Source organism: Amblyomma maculatum, chromosome 1, assembly GCF_055883805.1.
Source record: "Amblyomma maculatum isolate TAMU_Amacu chromosome 1, ASM5588380v1, whole genome shotgun sequence".
Taxonomy (NCBI): Eukaryota; Metazoa; Arthropoda; class Arachnida; order Ixodida; family Ixodidae; genus Amblyomma; species Amblyomma maculatum.
The window spans coordinates 428,798,264-428,820,069 of NC_139344.1; the positions used below are offsets into that span (position 1 = coordinate 428,798,264).

Sequence of the window (21,806 nt, forward strand, 5' to 3'; positions counted from 1 at the left end):
TGGACCTGTTGAAGCAAACCTTCTTTATTCAACTCAGGAAGAGCTCCTCAAAGTTTCTATTCCGAAACTTACCGAATTCTATGACGGACTGTCTGACACTGCTCTCCTTATCAAATTCTTGATGAGGAGATACCTCAAAGCAGCAGGAATCGCCCTCGAAGTCGCCAACCGTTGGGCAGCATTGCACTTCTTGACATTCACTACGGAGTGGGATTTCGTAGACTCCCTTGCCAACCTGTCATCAGGCCTGTAGCTATTTCTCACGGTATGTGTGTCTGTGGCATCGTGTGAGAGAAGTTTTTCCAAGCTGAAACTAATAGAAAACTATTTGTGTGGTCTCGCCTGTGTTGTGTGGTATCGTCTTCGTTTTCGCGCTGTTTTTCTTCACCTCTGTTATGCACTAACTAGCCCGCCAAAATGCTCTCTTTCATATCTGCAATGGGTTGATTTAGGCTATCAGATCTGGCATTATTATCGATTTAAAGTGAGCTGGTAAAAGGACCGATTTTGATCAAGTAATCAGCAGCTTCGCAGTCCTGGAAGCCAGGAAAGCAAAATTTTGATTTGAGTTTAGTTTTTTTTTTTTTTTACACTCCGTGAATATTTGCTTTTAATACATGGAGGAAGGAAAGAACTTAGGAGAGGCCCTTACGCCATTTTTTTTTTTTAAGCCGGCGCGGCCGCGCCGCGACCGGACGCTTCAACGTCTCTCCTCTTCCTTTACCTTTTCTCCGCGACGCTAACGTACCTAGGGCCCTTAGCAACGCTGTTGCTAGTGGCACGAGTTTTCATAGCAACAGCGTCGCCGTTGCTAATGGCCCGACTTGGTTAACCCTAAATTTTGACGTCACTTTCGCCACACTTTCTCCAATGCGTTGGGGATGGCAAGGGCCTCTCCTAAGTTGTTTCCTTCCTCCATGTTTTAATATAACTGTGATTATTTTTTTGTTACAACTTCAATGAATAAAAGTGGTTTTTAAGTGCTCAAACATTTTGTAACAGTAAAACCTCGATTGTATGGATCTCACAGGGTTGCGAAAGAATTCCTATCACCCGACCATTGGTATCATCAAAATGAAAGAGAATAAGTTTGCAGAATCATGGCAAAGACAGTTGCGCAGAGCTGTTGACGTCCGAGAAGGGTTATTACGGTCACGCGGTCAAAGCCCGACACTCGCGGCGCACACAGTGCGACAGGCAATTGCGACGACCGCATCCTGCGCGCCACGTGCCTCCGCGGACTTCTCGCGGTGCGTACAGCACGACCAGAGTTACTTATTGGCTTAGCACAACAAAAGATGGCGACGTGCCGGCCGAGCGGCGCCGCAGACTGCTCGCGAAGCGTACAGCGCGCCACTGTAGCAGTCGCGAAGTCTACGACGTGCGGACCACGCATCACCGCAAACTGCTCGTGATGCGTGCATACAGCGCGGCTGGCGATCGCGTAGTGCTCAAGGTTGCGGTCGCAATTCGCGCGTTCGAGTTCGTAGCGGCGCGGGAGAGTCACCAGAACATCCGAAATTTTGCACATTGTACACAATGCATTCCGGCCGGAGAATTTCGCGAATTCGTATCGTCCCAAAATTCGTATAAACCGGATTCGTATCACCAAAATTTTACTTATATAGGTCAGTTATTGATTGTATTTTCGCCTTGTACTCTTTGCGTGAATGTCTGCTTTGGTACATATGCCGAGAGGAGGAGCGTGAGACTTGTGAGAAGTCAGCGCGCAGATCGCTCGTGCGGCCGGTCTCTTAATCTGTACGGCCCAGCATGCCGAATAAACATGTTGCTTAGTCGCTCTGCCTCTACTTCGCTCGCCGCGGCTACAACATAATTGGCGACGAGGATGGGATCCCGCTGGACCACGTAAAACGCATCGCGGCGTTCGTGATCCCGCTGGACTACGTAAAACGCATCGCGGCGTTCGTGATCCTGCTGTACTGCGTGAAACTCATCGCGGCGTGCGTGGAAGCACCGGCGTTCGTTGAGAGCGTTTGGGCGAGGCACAGGGATGGCAACGCTTGCAAGTTTCGACCAGTTGGTCGAGGACGGAGACGAGGATTTTGGGTCCTACGTGGAAAGGTTCGAGCACTTCCTGAAGGCCTTCCAGGTGAGCGACGACCTCAAGGTCTCGATGTTTATTACGGCAATAGGCAAGAGGGCTTACAAGACGCTGAAGACTTTGCTAGAGCCTAAAACGCCAGAGGACAAGACTTATGCGGAACTCGTAGAAGTGCTGGGAAGTCATTTCACCCCAAAGCCCATGGTCATCGCAGAACGATTCAAGTTTAATCGGCGGTACCAGCATCAGGGAGAGTCCATAGCAGCATATTCAGTGGAGTTGAGGCGTTTGGCAGCTTCATGCGAATTCGGGGAATTCCTCGATGAGGCTCTTCAGACCGTTTTGTAGTGGGCCTCTGCGACAGCGCAACGCAAGCAGAGTTGCTGAAGAGAAGCAAGTTGACGTTTTCGGACGCCTGCGACGTTGCGAAAAGCATCGAGCTAGCGCGGAAGGAAAGTCGGGAATTTCAACCGACCGGGACGCAAGGTACAGTCGACGCCGTACGTCATAAGCCAGGCGGTGGGAAACGCCAGCAGCAGCGTTCAACCGGTGCAGGACTAGCAAGGGACCGAGTGTCTGAATCGCCGGTCTGTTTTCGGTGTGGCTCAGCGCACGAAGCATCGAACTGCAAATTTCGCAAGTATCGTTGTCGTGCATGCAAGCGTTACGGACACTTGGCGAAAATGTGCAAGTTCAAGTCTAGAGACGCGGCTAATTCGGTAGCTGTGGAGGACGCGGATTGTGACCAAGTGTTGTTGTACAATGTCTATTCTTGTGCAGAACGCCCAGGGCATTATGAAATCTGTCTCAAGGTAGCCAAGAAGGATGTTAACATGCAAATAGACACGGGTGCGTCTGTTTCCATTGTGCCAGAAACGCTATACAAGAAATTGTGGCCCAGTCTACCTAAAGAGCCTTGCCACTTAAAGCTGAGGACATACGGTGGGTCGCCGCTAACAGTCACAGGGAAGTTGACGGTTCCAGTCGAACATAATGGTCAGTGCAAACAACTTCCGCTCATTGTCGTTAAAACCGACAACAATAGCGACATTGCGTTGCTAGGGCGTGACTGGCTGGAGGCTCTTAAGCTAGACTGGTCAAGTGTGCATGGCGTGTGTTTAGACAAAGTTGCGGCGCTACTTGAGAAGTACGCAAAGGTGTTCGAGCCCACTCTGGGGCTGATCAAAGGTAGTCCAGTCAGGCTGGTTTTGAAGGAGGGGAGCAACCCCGTATTTTGCAAAGCGCGACAGGTGCCATTTTCTTTGAGGGAAACCGTGTCACTTGAACTGCAGTCTCTTGTGAACAGGGGAGTGTTAGTCCCTGTACAGAAAAGCGACTGGGCGACGCCCCTAGTTGTTGTGCCTAAGGCGAACAACAAAGTCAGAGTGTGTGGGGACTTCAAGGTTACATTGAATCCGTGCCTGCGAACTGACCATTATCCACTTCCCGTGATGGAAGATTTGTTTGCAAAGTTGTCAGGATGCAAGTATTTCACAGTGCTTGATTTGTCGACAGCGTACCAACAGCTGGAACTGCATCCGGAGGCACAATCAATGGTGGTTGTCAATACACACCTGGGGCTTTTCAAGTACACGCGCTTGCCCTATGGCATCACAAGTGCACCTGCTATTTTCCAGTCTGTCATGGATAATGTGTTAAAAGGGCTTGAGCGGGTAAGCTGCTACTTGGATGATGTGCTTATCGCAGGTTCAACATTTGACGAATGTTTTCATCGAGTGGAAAGGGTGTTGGCACGTTTTCTAGAAAGAGGCATGCGATTGCAAAAGGAAAAGTGTAAATTCTTTCAGACATCTGTCTCTTACCTAGGCCACATTCTGGACGACAAGGGCGTTCGGCCATCAGATGAAAAGGTGAAAGCGATAAAAGAGGCACCAAGCCCAAAAGATGCGGCACAGTTGCGAGCTTACCTGGGCTTGATTAACTTCTACGGGAAGTTTGTACCGAACATGTCAGCTAAGCTTAAGCCTCTGTATAATGCTCTAAAAAAAAGAAAAGGGATTTCAGTGGTCACGGGAAGCTGAGCAAGCGTTTCAAGAAAGTAAGAGCTGGTTGACACAAAGCAATGTGCTGACATACTACGACCAGAAAAAGCCGATAGGACTAGTGTGCGACGCTTCGGCTTACGGCGTACGAGCCATTCTTTTTCATAAGATTGGAAGCGACGAAAGGCCAATTGCCTATGCTTCCAGAAAGTTAAGTAAAGCAGAGCAGGGGTATGCTCACATCGAAAAAGAAGCCTTGGCTGTTGTTTTTGGGCTGAAAAAGTTCCACAAATATCTGTTCGGGCATCGCTTTGAGATTTACTCCGACCATCAGCCATTGGTAGGCTTGCTCGCTCATGCTAAGCCCGTACCAGTGATGACAGCAGCCCGCATGCAGCGCTGGGCTTTACTGCTTGCAGCGTACGATTATCGTTGGGTTTACCGCAAAGGTCGAGAGATTGGAAATGCTGACGGTCTTTCAAGGTTACCACTTGCAAATCGCAATGATGTCTCGGATTATGCACATTTCTTTTCAGTTGTTGATGAAGTGCCATTGTCTGCTGTTGAAATTCAGAAGTGCACTCGAACTGACAGAGTATTGTCGAAAGTGCTGTGTTATACTATGAGTGGTTGGCCGCCGCATGTTAAAGATGATGAGTTAATGCCTTATTTAATTCGTCGACATGAGCTATCTGTAGATCAGCAGTGTGTTAAATGGGAAAATCGAGTGATTATACCTCGTGGGTTGCGCAAACAGGTGTTGCATCTTTTGCACGAAGGACACCCCGGGATGACGCGCATGAAAATGCTCGCCCGTAGCTTTGTGTGGTGGCCTCAGCTCACGGAGGACATTGAGCAGATTGTGAAAAGCTGTGACACGTGTCAGTTAACACAAAATGCTCCGCCACGTATTCCACTGATAACTTGGGGTTGGCCAACTCGCAGATGGCAAAGAATCCATCTGGACTTTGCTTTTACCGATAACCAGTGGCTCCTAGTCCTAGTGGATGTGCATTCCAAGTGGACAGAAGTGTTCGTCATGCCATCCACCTCTACCGAGAAGACCATTGAAAAGCTGCAGAGTGTCTTTGCGTCCTACGGCCTGCCAGAAGAAGTAGTTACGGACAATGGTCCACAGTTCTGTGCCAAGAATTTCGCAGACTTTCTCCGCAGGAATGGGGTGCGGCATACCAGGACGCCACCGTACCACCCCGCATCAAATGGAAGCGCAGAGCGGTACGTACAGACCATTAAGCGGGACCTTTTGCGACAGGTTCTCGACGAGAGAAGAACAGGGATCAAGAAAACCTTGCAACATCGGGTTGACCAATTTCTGTTCACGTACCGAAACACACCAACCGCAACCACGGGGCTGACACCCGCGGAATTGTTTCTGTCATGGAAGCCGCGCACACGCCTGACCTTTCTCCAACCGAACTTGGAAAAACGTATGGACGACAGGTTCTATTTTATTTATTTATACAAGTACCTGCAGCGCCCAAGGGCATTATAGCAGGGGGGGGGGCAATAACGGAAAAAAATACCTAAAATGAGCATGTTACAATACTGAAAGTATACAGTAAAGCACATTTGTTTAACAATAAAAAGAACAACACTGAAAATGTGAGTGCGAGAAACAGGTTTAAAAGGGTGGAAAGCTACTACGACAAATTGGACGCCAGGAAAGACTGAAAATGTTTACCTGTTTTGCATTGTTCTATGCTCTTAGGAAGACTATTCCAAAGTGAAGAAGTGTGAGGAAAAAAGGAATTACGGAACACATCAGTTCGACATCGCGTTACAAGAACTTTTAGCTTATGGTCGTGGCGTTCAGAGATGAAATGTGGAGGTAGAATGTACAAGCTCTTGTTTATTCCCGTAAGATCAGAGTATATTTGGTAAAAAAGTTCTAATTTTGCGGTTAGTCTCCGGTCTACCAGACGAAAGAGAAGGCTAACGAGAGAGGGCGGTCATGGAGATCATTTGAGGAAGGCGACCATGTGCTCGTCCAAGGACTACGTCCTGGGGAATCGAAGTGGTTGCGAGGCGTTATAGAACAGCGGTGCAGTGCATCCACCTACAATGTTAGAATAGGGCAGGAACAGAGGTTTGTGCATGCTGACAACCTACGTCCATGTTCGTTTCAAAGTGTTGAATCCGGGCCAACTGTGTATCCTTCTGTGCCTAGTTCAATGCCTGATTCTGTACCAGAAGAGTCGTCTACTAAGACCCCTTCCTTAGATACGTCTGAGCCACAGGATTCCTCAGCACCACAGCCTGCCCAAACATCTACGTTGCGGGGACAGAACGCCAGTTCGCCTGCAAGGTCCACGCTGCCTGCACCACCGCTCCGGAAGCATGCGCCACCTCCGGACACGCCACCTCTTCGGCGCAGTGCTCGTTCTTGGAAGCCTCCTGATCGTTATACCCCATAGAGCTGGTGTAAAACAGTTAGGGGGAAAGGGAATGAAGTATCATGTGATCGCATTGTGCGCGATTGGTATGTAGTGTCACGTGATACTGTGACGTGTGTGGATGGCAACGCCGAGAGGGGGAGCGTGAGACTTGTGAGAAGTCAGCGCGCAGATCGCTCGTGCGGGTCTCTTAATCTGTACGGCCCAGCATGCCGAATAAACATGTTGCTTAGTCGCTCTGCCTCTGCTTCGCTCGCCGCGGCTACAACAAAAATAACCGCGATAATTTGTTATAATTTACATGAAGAGAACTGGCCTTAAGTGTTGAAATATTTTGTATATCGGTCGGTTCTTGCTTGTTTAACGAATGCGTTCGAGGAATACGTGTAAGCGGTTTAAATTTTGTATATGCGGTAGACATGTTATTTGCTCCTTGTGACTTTTTCAAGTGTGTTTTCCGGCATGTCCATTAAAGGTCCTGATTAACGACTTGTCTGTTTCATGACTTTATTTATTTGCTGTGTGTTCCAATGTCTTGAGTTATGGATTTGCCTCTGTAGTGCTCACTTGTCATTTCTATGCATATTCCTGCGCGCGTGATAACGTGCATAGTCTCGCATTGTTTGTGTTCATCATTCGTTTCCTCTGAGCCATTGTTATCGGCATACGTGCAGTTGTTTATTGCACGTTGGAAACTTGTTCTTTCGCTGAATTCGTGTAACCAGTGTAATAAGCACTAACCCAAGGAGGGCACAGGAAGGCGCTTCTATACGGGTTATGACGTTTTCTTCGCGGATTCTTTTTGATAGTCTCTAAATATGTAAGCGATGTTGCATTGCTACTCCGTTGTACTCATTGTAGCGTTTACCATTTCACATCCTTGTTATATTTTTGCACATACGGCTACAGGGATTCACACACCTAATGTTTACACATTGCGTAGTTCTGAGGCCACTTTGTTTTTATGGTCTGGTACTGGGCTGTCTTAAGCCTCTTGCTCAGTGAATTTTCTCGCAACTAATGTTTCTACCTTTTACGGATATATGTGCTATTGATGTGATGTTTTACTAAATTATCAGTTGTGGGGCACGATCACTGCGCATGTGTTAAAAAGAAGAAAAAAATGCCACTCGCACTGAGTGATTAGGGGCAAAGCGAACTTCAACGCAAACCATATGAGCACAGAGGAGGTAGAAAGGAAGTTTCGATTCGGTGCTTAAATCGCGGGGACAGAGGGGGAGGGGGGGGTGCAGCGCCGCACCTCCGCACCGGGTGCGAGTGACCCTAGCGACGCCACTGCTGAGCACTGCATCCCCTATCCATTTGGCTTTTTTTTTTAATTGTGATTTGAGGAGGCTTTTGTAGAGAACCCGTGGAATATAAGCCAGTGAATGATATACCGTTGCCACGCTTGTGTGTCGGCACGACGTCGTATTCGTTGTATTCACTATCGGCTGCCGCGCGGGGGACGATGGGAAAAATGAAGCCGGTTTCCGCTTCCAGTCCGCCATGGCCTTGGATCGTCGTCGTATGTTGAGGTTGTTTCGTTTGGGTAGTTCGGAAGATCCAGGGTGCTGTGAACTCTGTAATCTGCCGCAATAATGGTCAATTGCACCGTCTACGGATGCAGCAATATGTCCTGGTGCAAAAACTCCGAGGAAAGCCCAGCTGTCAACTTTTTGGGGTAGACGCTTGCTGTGGCGGGTCTCGCACTGTTGCTTCTGCTGCGTCGTTTTCTAAAGCATTGCCGTGCTGACTGTCTCGCTCTATGTAATATAAACACGATTGTGTGTGTGCATGTGATCGCGCTTACTCAATGACAGCATTATAAACATGCTACTTTCAATACTTGGAGGAGAACCTTTCGGACTGATGCCTCTTGGCTCCCGGTACGTGTTAAAAGCCGAAGCTCATGCAGCTTAACGCTTAACTGCAAGCGCGCTAAAGCGCTAGAGGAAAGCGACGAATACCGACAAGCTGTTGCACGTTACTAATTAGCTCTTTCTATCTTTCCTCTGTGACTGTGGGTACCATGCATACCGCTGCGCGTAGCGTCGGGCTAAGATGATCGGGACTCTCGTTCGTGCCAGCTTTGCGACCATGCAAGTCAGTCCACCAAAGCCCGCTTTCCTCCAGCGTTTCAGTACAATACATGTCACGCTCTACATGCTTGGGCACTGGAGTTTGGAGCTTTCCGCTACCAAAAATAAAAACAAGGAAAGTGTAGTTTGTAAAGAATCCGAAAAGCGAAAACGCTGCTCGCGGACGGAAGCAAAGCAGTGGAAATCGTTGACGTAAGCGTCACGTCTACAGTGTGCTAGAATATTATATCTCACAATAGTCACGTAATGACAGATCGCGATAGCGCTTCGCGATTTTGTCCTTCGTGTGAGTCCACCACACGTCAACTTTGGTATGCGACGACCGGGCAGCGTCGCCCCCGGTACCAAAAAAATGGCGGATGGCGCTCTCCCCTTTCGTGCGATGACGTCACCCGTCGACAACCAGCACGAAGAAGTGTGCTTGTATAGAACCATTGCATCCGCGTGTTCGACCTTCTACATTACCCCTGCGCACTCGTCACGGTATTGTACGTATATATATATATATATATATATATATATATATATATATATATATATATATATATATATATATATATATATATATATATATATATAGATATGGCGCTGGTGAACACTCTCAAGGTTCGTATACAGACAACATAAATACCCAAGCAAGTGGCAGAGGGGACAGCGGCTGATGTAGTTCAGTTGGAAGAGCACCGGACGCATTATTCGGAGGTCGTGGGTTCGGTTCCCACCATCGGCACGTTGTTTTTTTCTTCTACTTTTATCTTTCCCCTAAACAGATTACATTACTAATTTCTATGATTATCTAAGAAAACATTATAATAAAGACATAAAAGTACCGTCCCCAACGCTTTCCTTGGCCTCGCCGACTGTTGGCTTCTTTCCGTCATACATACATATATATATATACGGCTACGTGTACCTTCACCGAGGACCCGAGAATAAGGTCGGCTTGTAGTTCCGATCACAGAGTCCAGCACCAGCGCGCCGCTCGTGCCAACCACCGCTTCGTCATCGTCGGCACCAAACACGGCTGTCGCGCGGCGCTAGGCACGTGGCAATATATATATATATATATATATATATATATATATATATATATATATATATATATATATATATATATATATATAGGATGATTGCATGAAGAGAAAAAGCGGCACATTTATTCAACAAGCGGCGAAACTTGTTTGATGATTTTTTTTATCGATCTTCATGAGCGCGTGGTCCAAAAACATTGTAGAAAAGCGCACTCGCAGCGACCATATGCCATAATGTGCGACCTGAAAACACCGTTAGAGCCATTTAGTGCAGATGGACTTTTATTCATTGCATTTTTGAGTATCTTTCGCAGGAATATATAAAGACAAGAAAAAGGAACAAAAAGAGATTGTAGCTCTGTCTCGCTTTCAGTCGTCATTTTTGCACCGCGTTAAGAATGTTGACTGTCATGACAGCGTGCGTGCTCCCAGCGCGATTCAGGTGTCCATATAAGTATGTGTATTATTTCCCCCATAACCACACTCACAGATATTTTACAATGCGAGCTTGGGCTCTCTTTGTCGCCCTACGCGCGTATGGACAGGCAGCGGCTCCCCTCTCATTCGTATAAAGCAGTAGTCCACTTCTGCTGATGCCGGCATCAAGTGAGAGTTCGCCACTGGCTTGAATCTGAAAGCGATCCCTAGAAGGGCCATAGCAAACCTTAATAGCGAGGTCGACTGTATCTGAACGGTGTGACAGTAGTGAAAAAAAACTTACGAGGGATTTTAGCGACTAAAGTAGCGGAAGACGAAAGCCTGTGTGCCGCATTCTGCTACTCAACTGGCACTAATTATGAATTAGTTAATAATTTCATTATCTAGTCATTAAGTGGGCAATTAATTAATCACTAATTTATTAGTCATTAAGTAATTAGTCCATGGCAGCATGGCAGCATGAGCTGCCAGGGACTGGTTAAAAATAACTATGATTAGGCGTTTGAACAGCGGAGCTGCTGTGTCTTTTGCTACTTGTGTTTTTGCAGCAGGAACCGCCGTCGTCCTGGTTTTTCCATTGACGCAGCCTGTTCGTCAGTTTTGACCCCTTCCTCACTTCAGTGGGAAGAAGGCTGGCGCTCTGGCGTTTCAACCATTGAGAAGCATATGTGAAGCTCAGTCACGTGATGGGCTAGCGACGCTTGTTCAGATAGATACGCTGTGAGGATGACGTCACGGTGCCGTGTATAGTTAAACCATGCAGCGCTGATGCAAATTGACGCGTTACACTAGTACTTGGACGCAGCTCGAACCAGATCACCATGCTAAGCACCACGACTGCCACCACTGCAAATCAAGGCCAGATGCAGGAAACGGCCGCAAAATTCGACAATTTGGATTGAAAAACATTTATTTCGTCAGATTGCAGATGCAGACGGTCCGCTCTAGATGGCCTCCAGTCCATGGCTGGCGGTGACCTTAGTGGCCCACTCAGTGGCCAAGGCTTGAATGCCCGGATTCGAGCTGACCAGAACGGCCTTCCATCGCTCCAGAGAAGGAATTTGTACTAGATCTTCTGGTGGAGGTTCTTCTTTACATTGCCATAGTATGTGATCATACGTGGCTGTTTCGCCACAGAACCTGCACGCGGGGTTAAAGTCATCCGGGTACATTTTTGCTAATAGGTAAGGGCTAAGAAAGGATCTCGTCTGGAGTCTCCTCCAAGCGGTCTCCTGTGCCTTATTCAACGTTTTGTCAGGGGGTGGAAATTTGTGCCGTTCCAATCTGTAATGACTTGTGATATCGTGAAAAGATGCCAGCCCCTCCTTGGAGTAACACATGGATACGAAGGACCCACTGACTCGGTTGACGAAACCTCTGTTGTGGGCCGCCTCATTTCCCGGATTCCCCGAGTGAGCCGGCACCCATATCCCCTCAATTTCTCTGTATGGTTGCCTGGTCAGTTTCAGTATTTTCTGCGCTGCAGTTGAGATTCTGCCCCCCGCAAAGCTACGGACAGCAAATTTAGAATCGGATAAGATTGTATCCGCGTCGGTGCTAGCTATGGCTAGTGCCACAGCTGCCTCTTGCGCGGTTTCCGAAGATTTTGTCACTACCGACCCTGATGCCTGCAGCCGCCCGTGCACGTCCACCACCGCCAGTGCGAACGCTCCTCTTGTTGCGTATTCTGGCGCGTCAACATAGCCAGCTCCTTCGCTCGTTGAGTATTTTTGGTGTAGAGCTATTGCCCTAGCTTTCCTCCTTCCTTCGTGGTAAGAAGGGTGCATATTCTTTGGTAGTGGTTTGATCGTCAGTCGCTTGCAAAGGACTTTGGGTAGCTGTGTTTTCGTGTCCTCGGGTGGAAGTTCCACGCCTATACCTAGGCGCTCCAGTATGGCTCTGCCTGCCTTAGTGCGCTTAAGCCGTTCTTTTTGCATTGTGAGGTGAGCCTCCTTGAGCTCCTCTATAGTGTATTATGTATTCCCAGTCCCATGAGTCTTTCTGTCGATGTGTAGTTCAGCAGCCCCAGGGCTGCTTTGTATGCTTGCCTAATTATTGTCTCGGCTTTGCCTTTCTCTGCAGCATCTAGTTTCAGGTATGGTAGCGCATACACCATCCTGTTCAGGACAAATGCCTGCACTATCCTACACAGGTCTTTTTCTTTGACTCCTCTCCTACGGTTGACAATTCTTCTGATTAGCCTAATTGACATATTAACTGATGTTTTCAGCTCTTGCAGGGTTTCTTTGTTTTTCTTGTTAGCTTGTAGATACAGCCCTAAGATCCTTATTGACTGCACCTCCTTGATTGGAAGTCCCCCCACGCAAACGTTATGCGGGGTTGGGGGCGCTTGGCTCCTGGAACCGGGACCCCTGGGTTTGGGTCTGATGACCAGTAGCTCTGATTTTGGGTGTGAGCATGATAGGCCTGAATTACCTGCGAGCTCTGCGATAGTGTCTACCGCGCGTGGTGGTCCAGAGCGTGATGTCATCTGCGTAGAATGTATGTCTCAGCCCAGGAATGGCTTCCAGTCTGGGTGGAAGTTTTATGAGGGAGAGGTTGAAGAGAAATAGTGACAATACTGATCCTTGCGGTGTCCCTTTACCCCCTAGCCGAAAAGGTAATTACTCTATTTCGCCAATTTTAATTATCGCGGACCTATGGCTGAGAAATGAGCGAATGTATCGGAAGGTTTTTTTCTCCTGGGTTAATGTCTGAGAGGTTCTCGAGAATGGCTTCATGTGCCACATTATCGAAGGCCTTGGTGAAGTCTAGCCCGAGCACTGCTTTGGTGCCCCTGCATTTAGCAGCGTCTATGACGTCTGCTTGGAGCTGAATCATGACATCCTGTGTAGATAAATTAGCTCTGAAGCCTAGCATAGTTGGCAAGATCTATTTGTCCTCTGCGTACTCCTGCAGTCTGTTTAGGATCACATGCTCCATGAGCCTGCCTACGCAGGAAGTGAGCGATATTGGACGCAAATTGGCTATATCTAGTTTCTTGCCTGGTTTGTGAATAAAAGTAATCATTGCAGGCTTGAGGGATTTCACCATCGTTCCAGTACTTATTCATGAACCCCGTGATTGCCTCTACTGATTTTGCGTCTAAATTCCTTAATGCTTAGTTTGTGACCCCGTCCGGGCCTGCTGCGGACGTGGTGCGGAGCTGTCCCATGGCGAAGCGAACCTCTGCCTCCGTTATTTCTGAATCTAGCTCTGGATTTCGGAGTCCTCGGTAGTCTGGCAGTTGAGCCCCAGAGGCCTTGCTGGGATATCGATCCTGTAGTTCTAGCAAGAACGCTTCCGTGGTGCCCTCGTATTTGTGGATCAGTCTAGCGAGCTGATATTTCTGCGTCGATTTTGTCTGTGTCGGATCTAGTAGATGTCTGAGCATTTGCCACGTTTTTTTTTACATCCTAGTTGTCCATTCATGCGGTCACTTATCTGACCCCACTGCTTTTCTTGAAGCTCTAGTGTGTAGGTTTCTATCTGTCTTTCTAGTTTCGCTATACATTTCCTTAGCGGTCTTAGGTGTTTGTGCTTCCCCAGTCTCTTTTGCAGGCTGAGGTGGGCTTCCTACATATGGAGTAGCTGCGAGTCGGAGATTTGGCCCTCCTGTTCTATCGGCACCTCCGATGTGGTTTGCTTAATATCCTTTTTAAATGACTCGATCCAATCATCGAGATTCACGATTTCTGTTTCGGCTGTTTGCTCTCTTAGGTCCCTGAATTTATCCCAATCCGTAATATGTGTCTTCCTGGTTATTGTTTTGTGCTTAGCCGTTTCGAAGGTGGTGGCTAAAATATAGTGGTCACTACCTAGTGTGTGACCTGTGTTTAGCCATTCAGCTCCCATTATATTCCTAGTAAGGGTGAGGTCCGGTGACGTGTCGACGCTGATGCTATTGCCTAGCCTCGTGCATTCCTGTGGGTTGTTTAACACGGAAAAACCCATGTTCTGTATCGCAATTGCCATACTATGTTGCCTTTTTGGCTGGCTTTAACGTATCCCCATTCCGGATGCGGGGCATTGAAGTCTCCGACAACTAGAAGCTGCGCTTTGGGTGCCAACCTTAGGCTTCTGACCAGTATCTCCGGAATCCCCTTTTCTCAATCTCTCGGCGGGCTGTATAGGTTTAGAATAAAAAGATTTTTGTCATCTCTACGTTTTGGCACTATCTCGAGCAAAGTGTAGTTTTCCTTGGAGCTGTCAATGTTGTGCTGTATTGCAGTGACATTGCGCTGCACCAGCGTTGCAGTGAACGCACCCGTGACGGTACCGGCGTTGTATCCCGGTAGTCGGAACGCTTTGTAGCCCGGAAATTTTACGGCACCACTAGCTTCTTGTAGAGCAATAACGTCTGGTGGACGCTGTAGGTTTTGTATGTGGAGCTGCAAGTTCCTTCGCTTACAGCGAAAGCCTCTGCAGTTCCACTGCCACACTTCAATTTGCTGTCTGGGGGCCATGATGATGCGTAGCAATTGTGTGCATTGGCTGCTGACCAGGCAACGGAGGAAGAAGTGCTTCCATTGCGCTTAGTTTTTCCATCATTTGTTGGAACGACATGGTTACCTGATTTTGGAACACCCTGAATTCGTTGGTTAAAGCATCCATCCTATTAGTGAGTGTGTCCACCCTAGCCGAGAGGGCGTCTACTTTAACCTCCATGGTATCCACCCTTTCTGTGAGTGTGAGGAAGTGGGCAGGTGCAACAGCAAAGAAAGAAGCTCGAGCCGTAGAAGAAGCGGAGACAAGCCCGATAATAAGGTGAGCTGGCCGGATACGGCCTCCCATACTAACAATACTCAAGAGAAGGAAAGGAACTACGGAAACAGATACAGGCATGCGATGATAAAATTGCCAAACTAGAAAAAGAGATGGCGGAGCTCCGCCAATTAGTTAAGAATACTAGGGCGCTAGAACACCCAATAACTAAGCAGACGCGAGCCCCGCCACCGGTGCCGCCGGTATGGGTGGTAGCGATGGAAACGGACGCTAGAACCCCGATCAAAAGGCCCCCTCCCCCGAGCGGAGAGAACAGTAAACTTGTTGCAGAAGCCTCAGAAACTGATATGCCGCAGCACGCGAGAGCCCCGAACAAACTCAGGACCGATGTAAATGCAAAATTCGATTAAGATGCGCGCCAAGTTAGTTATGTGAAAGCACAGCGCTTCACGAATATTCTCTAGTCATGGAGGAAGGAAACTTAGGAGATGCCCTGACATCATTTTTTTTTGAAGCCGGCGTGGCCGCGCCGCGACCGGACGCTGCAACATCTCTCCTCCTCCTTTACCCTCCGTATTCTCTTTCTCCGCGACGCTCACGTACCTAGGGCCCTTAGCAACGCTGTTAACGCTGTTGCTAGTTGCCCGAGTTTTCATAGCAACAGCGTCGCCGTTGCTAATGGCCCGACTTGGCTAACCCTAAATTTTGACGTCATTTCCGCCACACTTTCTCCAATGCATTGGGAATGGCAAGGGCCTCTCCTAAGTTGTTTCCTTCCTCCATGTCTCTAGTGGTGTTACGTTTCGTCACCGACAGATGTGACAGCTGACGCGGCCACCGCGTAGCAACAGGCAAAGCAGCGAGCGTTTCGGCCATTTCGGCGCCGTCCGGTCGGCCGCCCAACGCTTCCTCCCGGGGGCGCGTCTCGGCATGTCTGTGCCACGCGCCAAATGTGTGTTCCTGCGTGTGTGTGCAAACGCTGGCCAAGCCCGTCGCCTTCGCCCGTCTGCAGGAGGTGGAGGAGATGCGGTCGCGCCACCGAGGAATGAGTCATCTCGTCTTGTTCGAACTTGCAGGGCTCTCCCTTTCTCTCTGAACTGGCAAGCCTATAAAAAGCAGCGGCAGACTCCTTTTTATAGGCTTGCCAGTTCAGAGGGAAGGGGAAAAGCAGCGGCAGACTCCCGACTACTGTGCCGGAGTACCCGGGTTCGAACCCGACCTCGGCTGCTGCGTTTCGATGGAGGCGAAACGAAGAAGCGTCCGTGTGCTGTGCGATGTCAGCGCACGGTAAGATCCCCAGGTGGTCGAAATTACTCCGCATCCCTCCACTACGGCTCCTCTTTCTCTCTTTCCACTTTCACTCCCACCTTCCTTCCTTCCCTTACGGCGCGGTTGCGGTGTCCACAGAAAACAAGTGAGACAGTTACCGTGCCTTTCATTTCCTATAAATATAAATAAATAATAAATCAGCGGCAGACTCCGCTGCAGGAAAAGAAAATGCACGGGCCTGCTACTGGCTCTGTAGCTGAGCCACCTCCGCTGCCTCGTGCATACAGAAGAGAAATATAGAGAAGAAAGAAAGGGAAGAGCGAAAGAAAGACGCGCGCCGCAACAGCCGTCGTCCACCACCGAAGCGGTGGCGGGTGCAATGACGGCCTACAACAGATAAAAATTCGGTGACAGGCTAGTCCCCGCCGCAAGCGGCGGTGACCTACCTGCCCCAGCCTTATCAGGGGATCCTCTTGATGTCGTCCGCCGAGTCACGGAGCCGCCAGGCCAACGCTACTGAGGGGCCGTGAGCAGCATGTAACAGCTGGCGTCAGCGGTTGGCTGAGCCAGCACGCGAGCCCCGAATGTAATAGTGGCAACCCTTCGAGTCAAGCCGTATCAGCACAAGTGTTACTTCGTTGCGCAGTTTATGTTGAGCATGATTTGCAACACAAGTGCTGAATATAGCTTATGTCAAATATCGCTGAGCTTTAAAATATGCATGGTAATTAATTACAGTTAATTAGTTATTGTGATTAGAAGTAAACTTCACGCTGCAAGGTCGAGTGATATGTCACATGATAAGCCATATCAAACACGATTACACTAATCGCAAGCCTTAATTATATTACTATTCATTACATAATTGCGATTAAAATTGAACTTTGGGCATAACGTCAAATCATATATCATCGAAGAGGTTACGACGAGTGCAATCCAACAAGCACTAAATCACGTAAAACAAGTGAAAACGAGCTCTCGCTAAAACGTGGTTAACCGCTGCCAATGTTTTTTAGCTTTGTTGTGATTTCTCGGGTGTACAACGCCAGCGACTCAGACTATGAGGCACGTCCCAGCGGAGGGTTCCGGATAATCTCTACTATATTAGGTTCTTTAATTTACGTGCACTCGCATCGCGTAGTACATGGGCGCCTTGCGTTTCGCTTCCTATAAAACGCTGCCGTGGATCGAACACGGCCGTGTTCCATGGCTCAGTAGTCCACTGAGCCACCGCGCGCGGCAGGGCTAGAAATTTTGTAGCGCGCTTAGTGAATGAGGATCCATTTGATTGCAGCCGAAATGCGCAGTGTCTTCTCACTTTATTTTTTCCTGCCGCATTTTTTCGCATGTTCGTCGACGCTTTACCGCCGGCCCCACCCTCCCCGTCTCATGGCTGTGCTGCGGACGCGCGCGGAAGCTCCTGACGCACCGGCCTGACGCGGCTGAGTGGCCGCGACGGCAGTAGCCTCGTGACCTGTGTGCGCATAAGCGTGACAAGGAGGAGACAGAAGTTTGAAAAAATCAACGTAGAGGGGTCGCCATGCTATGTAGAGCGATACCGGTTGCGTGTGATGGGTGTTATATCTGGCTCAGAAGAAGTATTCGGCTCAGATGTTCATGACAATGCAACCTGGCGTTTGAGCTCAGCGTAGACCGGTTGTCGCAAGTAAAATAGATTAAAAAAGGGAGAAAGAACAAGCGTTCTTCTGAACTTAAAATAAATGGTTCATTCAAAATAAATGGAAAACTAGACAGTTTTTTTTTTTGCGTTTTGCCTAAATAACTTGGCTCCCATGATTCTGTATTTAAATCTGAATATAAAATTTTGACCGCCATGACAATGGTTAGGCCCAGACGCTTCTGACGAGGTGGTGTAAGCTTAGAGTTTTTTCAGCATAAATAAAAGCCTACGAAATTAAAATACGCGATAGTACACTACGCGCCCAAGTTCGCCATGATTGCAGCGAGCGTTCTCATCCACGTTGGTAAAGCGCAGTGCCCACGGCACATCCACGTTTTGATGGTCTATAGGCACCGGAGGGAAACAAAAATGCGCCTTCTTAAGGATGGCGACAACGAGATGGGCGGGAGAGCTACCGCTTTCAACCATCGAGACAAGGATTCCCGATCGAAAGAGGAGGGGTCAAGAACGGCTTTCCTTTGTTGGTGTTGGTTGGCTTTGGGTGTTGTTGCCTAGGGCGACGATCTCCTTCAAGACAGGCCACCAGAGCGATCGTAAACCCATCTCTCTTCGGCAAGTGATTGCGACCACTAGCCGATCGAGATATTCCCCGGCCGCGGAGGAGCTCTTAAGGATGGCGACAACGAGACGGGCGCGAGAGCTAACGCTTTCAACCATCGAGACAAGAATTCCCGATCGAAAGAGGTGGAGCGGTCAAGAACGGCGACAGTGAGACTCGACTGTGAAGGGCCATCACAAAATAAATCTGGAAAGGAACGCGGGGTGTTCGGCCGGACGGTGACAGCGGTTAAAGTCGGGCCATCGGGAAACCAAAAGGTTCTATTGGATCCCGGCGTCTTCCGCATGGGTCAATGCCCACAAGGCGGCCACGCGGTCATCCCCTCCATCTGGCCGATAGCGCGTGGCGGCCCTTTCGACGCTGACGTGGGTGCACCCCAGACCAAAAGGCGCCGACAGACGCCTAGCTCCTCTCTTGCCATCTACACTACGCTTTTCCAATTCGTCTTTCTCTCTTTCCACTTTCACTCCCACCTTCCTTCCTTCCCTTACGGCGCGGTTGAGGTGTCCACAGAAAACAAGTGAGACAGTTACCGCGTCTTTTCCTTCCTATAAATCAATCAATCTTGCTGACGGCGTGGTGGCGCGTTCGACGCAGGGGTGCCCCCCGACAATGGGACGCCGTCAGACGCTGATCGACGCAGGTGTCCCAGACTATGAGACACCGGCAGTCAGCGAGCTCCTCGTGGGCTGCCCTCTACTCCGCCACAACGGCTTCCTTCTCACCCTCAAGTCCAAACTTTCGAGGGTGCGGGTCTGCAAGAGAGAAAGCGCGTTAACGTGAGTGATTAAAGCGATAAGGACGCTCCCTCGACGACGAGCCCGCCCTTCAACTAGGGAACCTGGAAAACACGGACCCTTTAAAACTATGTGTGTGTGCGGGCATCATCAGCTCTTTTCCGGAGTTCTTTCCTACTACTAACAATGTAAATAAACCGAAGTCTTCGCCCTTCTACTCCCAACTCTTTCGCTCAGCGCCCGCTCCACCCGCTCAGTGGTTGGAGCGGGCGTCGTTGCGGCCGAAGCTCCGTCCAGCGGCACCCGGGTCCCACGTCTAACAGCCTGTAAGCTGCGTAATGTCAATGCAGAACCTCTGATGTCGTGGCCGCCTGTTACTGTGTTTTGCCACACGCGAGATTTTATTTCGAATTGCCAGCGAAGTAAGGACACTCCCATAGCCAATATTTGCACGCTTTGTTTTTTGCTGGCCGGAGATCACAGAGTTCCTTACACTGCCTAGAGGGAAAGCTGAGGGCGCTGCACTTCAGCCACCATGGGCGCGCTAAGAATCATGGGCCGGTGTGCTACTTGTTGCGGGACAGTCGGTTTTTCTCGGGTACGTGGAGTGGCGTTACTGCGATGTTTCTTTTTCGTCATCATCATCATCATCATCGGAAGGTGCGTACATAGACTGCGAAAGCCATAGTAGCGAAGGCGCAAAAGCAGACGTCGCCAATAAATGGTTTCTGTTTCCCGAAATGCCACTAAAAACTTTCTTAAGTGATTGCACAACGATAAATATTTTCATAACATTTTTTTATTTCAAAGTGTGCCTATTAAGTGCGAAATTTTGGTATTTGTGCTGCTCAAAACTAAGCCAATAGGAGAAAGAGCCATCGCTTATATTGGATAAATCTCACACTGGCATTCTGTTTCTCTCTTTGTAATTTATAGTCATTTATAGTCACAATATTCAATCTTAGGACATTATTTACGGTAGAACAACGTTTATGTTTGCATTAGTTTGGGCCAAAAGTTCTGCACTCGGTAGCTCTCCGGCCCATGATGCTTTGAGCGTCCATGGTGGCTGAACTGGCCGTCTGAAAACTCGATGTAAACTCCCATAGACGGCAGCACAGCTTTCTTTCTAGGTAAGAGTAAGAAACTCTATGCCGGAGATACCCCATCGCTCCTGGCAGTCTACAGTTTCTGCGTCCGCTGCGTGTGATACCATGGATGCAAAAACCAAGGTTTCTTTCAAACATTTCATCTGAGAAGCGATTCAGCAGTTTCGGAAGGGGTCACGTGCGTACTGCTTATACCGAATGTTGTACAAGTATGTGGAGAGAAGCATATAGTTTCAGACACACACTGTTTTATTCAAACCCACGTGTACGGCTGAAGCCACCAGTTTCACTGTTCCGGGAGTGGCCCGGGTTCTGGCCCTTCCTTGCTGCCATCACCGGAAATCTCAGGAGCAAGGGCGTGACCCAAGCGGCCAAGCTCCAAGCAGCCGTGTTCCTGGGGGTCGCGGTGGATGCCCCTTTGTTCTGCTGCGGAGCCCGCGCTGGCAAACTCCGCGCCGCACCTCTTGCAATACCATTCCCCCAGGTGCGTCCCCAGATGGGCGGCCATGGTCCTTCGGGACCGGCAGAGAAGGTGGCAGATGGGACAGGGCAACTTGCAGTCCCGTGGAACACCGTAGAAAAGGTGCTTGTAGATGTAGTGAGCCACTAGCTTGCTGGGCTCCCGGAACTTTGAAGTGCACCTGTGGCAGTGGTAGACCGCAGCCTTCCCCTCCGGCCGGACCTGCCGCATTTGCATTCTCTGCTGCATGATGTGGAGACGCTGCACGAAGAACAGAAATAGGCAGATTGCTTTGCGCGTTTGGAATATAGAATATTCAGCCATGGACGCGTTTCCGCAGTGATATAGCCAAGCACGCGCATGTAGAAAAAAAGAAACAGGTTGAGGGCTTTGCGCTCGCACCAACTCCCACACGGGCATATATGGCTTCTTCATCAATGCACTTTACTCAATCAAAGCTGCGGCAACAGGAATCAGAAATAATATTGCTACGAGCCGACTCATCGAAGATGAGGAAGACGAAAGTGTGTGGGTGGTCACAAAAAATGCAGGTAGGGGGAAGAGCCCCCCTCCCCCCTCCCCTCATGGCCTATGGGAGGGGCCCGCGCAACGGGTCATCCCTTGCAAATGATGTGCCAGCCCCTGAAGGATCAGCCTCTTAGTTGCACTGGTGATTGTGAGTCACTGATCCTGTAGCGATGAGCTCGACACGCGTTGTTCCCAGTAAGCGAGTGCCACCTTTGGGGAGTGAGGATGTGGGTATGTGGAACAGGTGAATAGTACATGAAGGAAATCTGCCGGCTTGCCGCATAGTAGGCAGGTGGTGGAGAAAAGGTCGGGGAAGCGTCCGTGCAAGACTATAGTTATGGCAGTGTACGAGTTTGCAGCCGCCGCCAGAAAGTTGACTGCATCTTGAATAGCGATGGGTGAGGAGGTGCGTATATCGTCTCTTGGAGCGATAGTATTCAAGAATGTTTCTGAAGTTTAGCAGACACTCCCCATCGACGTAGGCGACGTGGTGCTCACCCGCCCGGAGGGTAAGGTCTTGGGCGAGGGTGTGTGCCTCTTCGTTTACGGTTAGTCTCGCATGGGCTGGCGCTCTGATGAACTTTACGTTACTCGTTGGGGTCCAGTTGAGTGTGGTGCTGGCTTGCCGAGATATGCGTCCAGAGCTAAAATTTAGAATGGCTGT

The 21,806-nt window shown here is 49.2% G+C and overlaps 1 pseudogene; it reads left to right on the top strand.

Moving 5' to 3' along the window:
• The first annotated feature begins 2,014 nt into the window (after positions 1 to 2,014).
• On the top strand, positions 2,015 to 4,383 carry LOC146209337 (uncharacterized; annotated as a pseudogene).
• Positions 4,384 to 21,806: the final 17,423 nt, after the last annotated feature.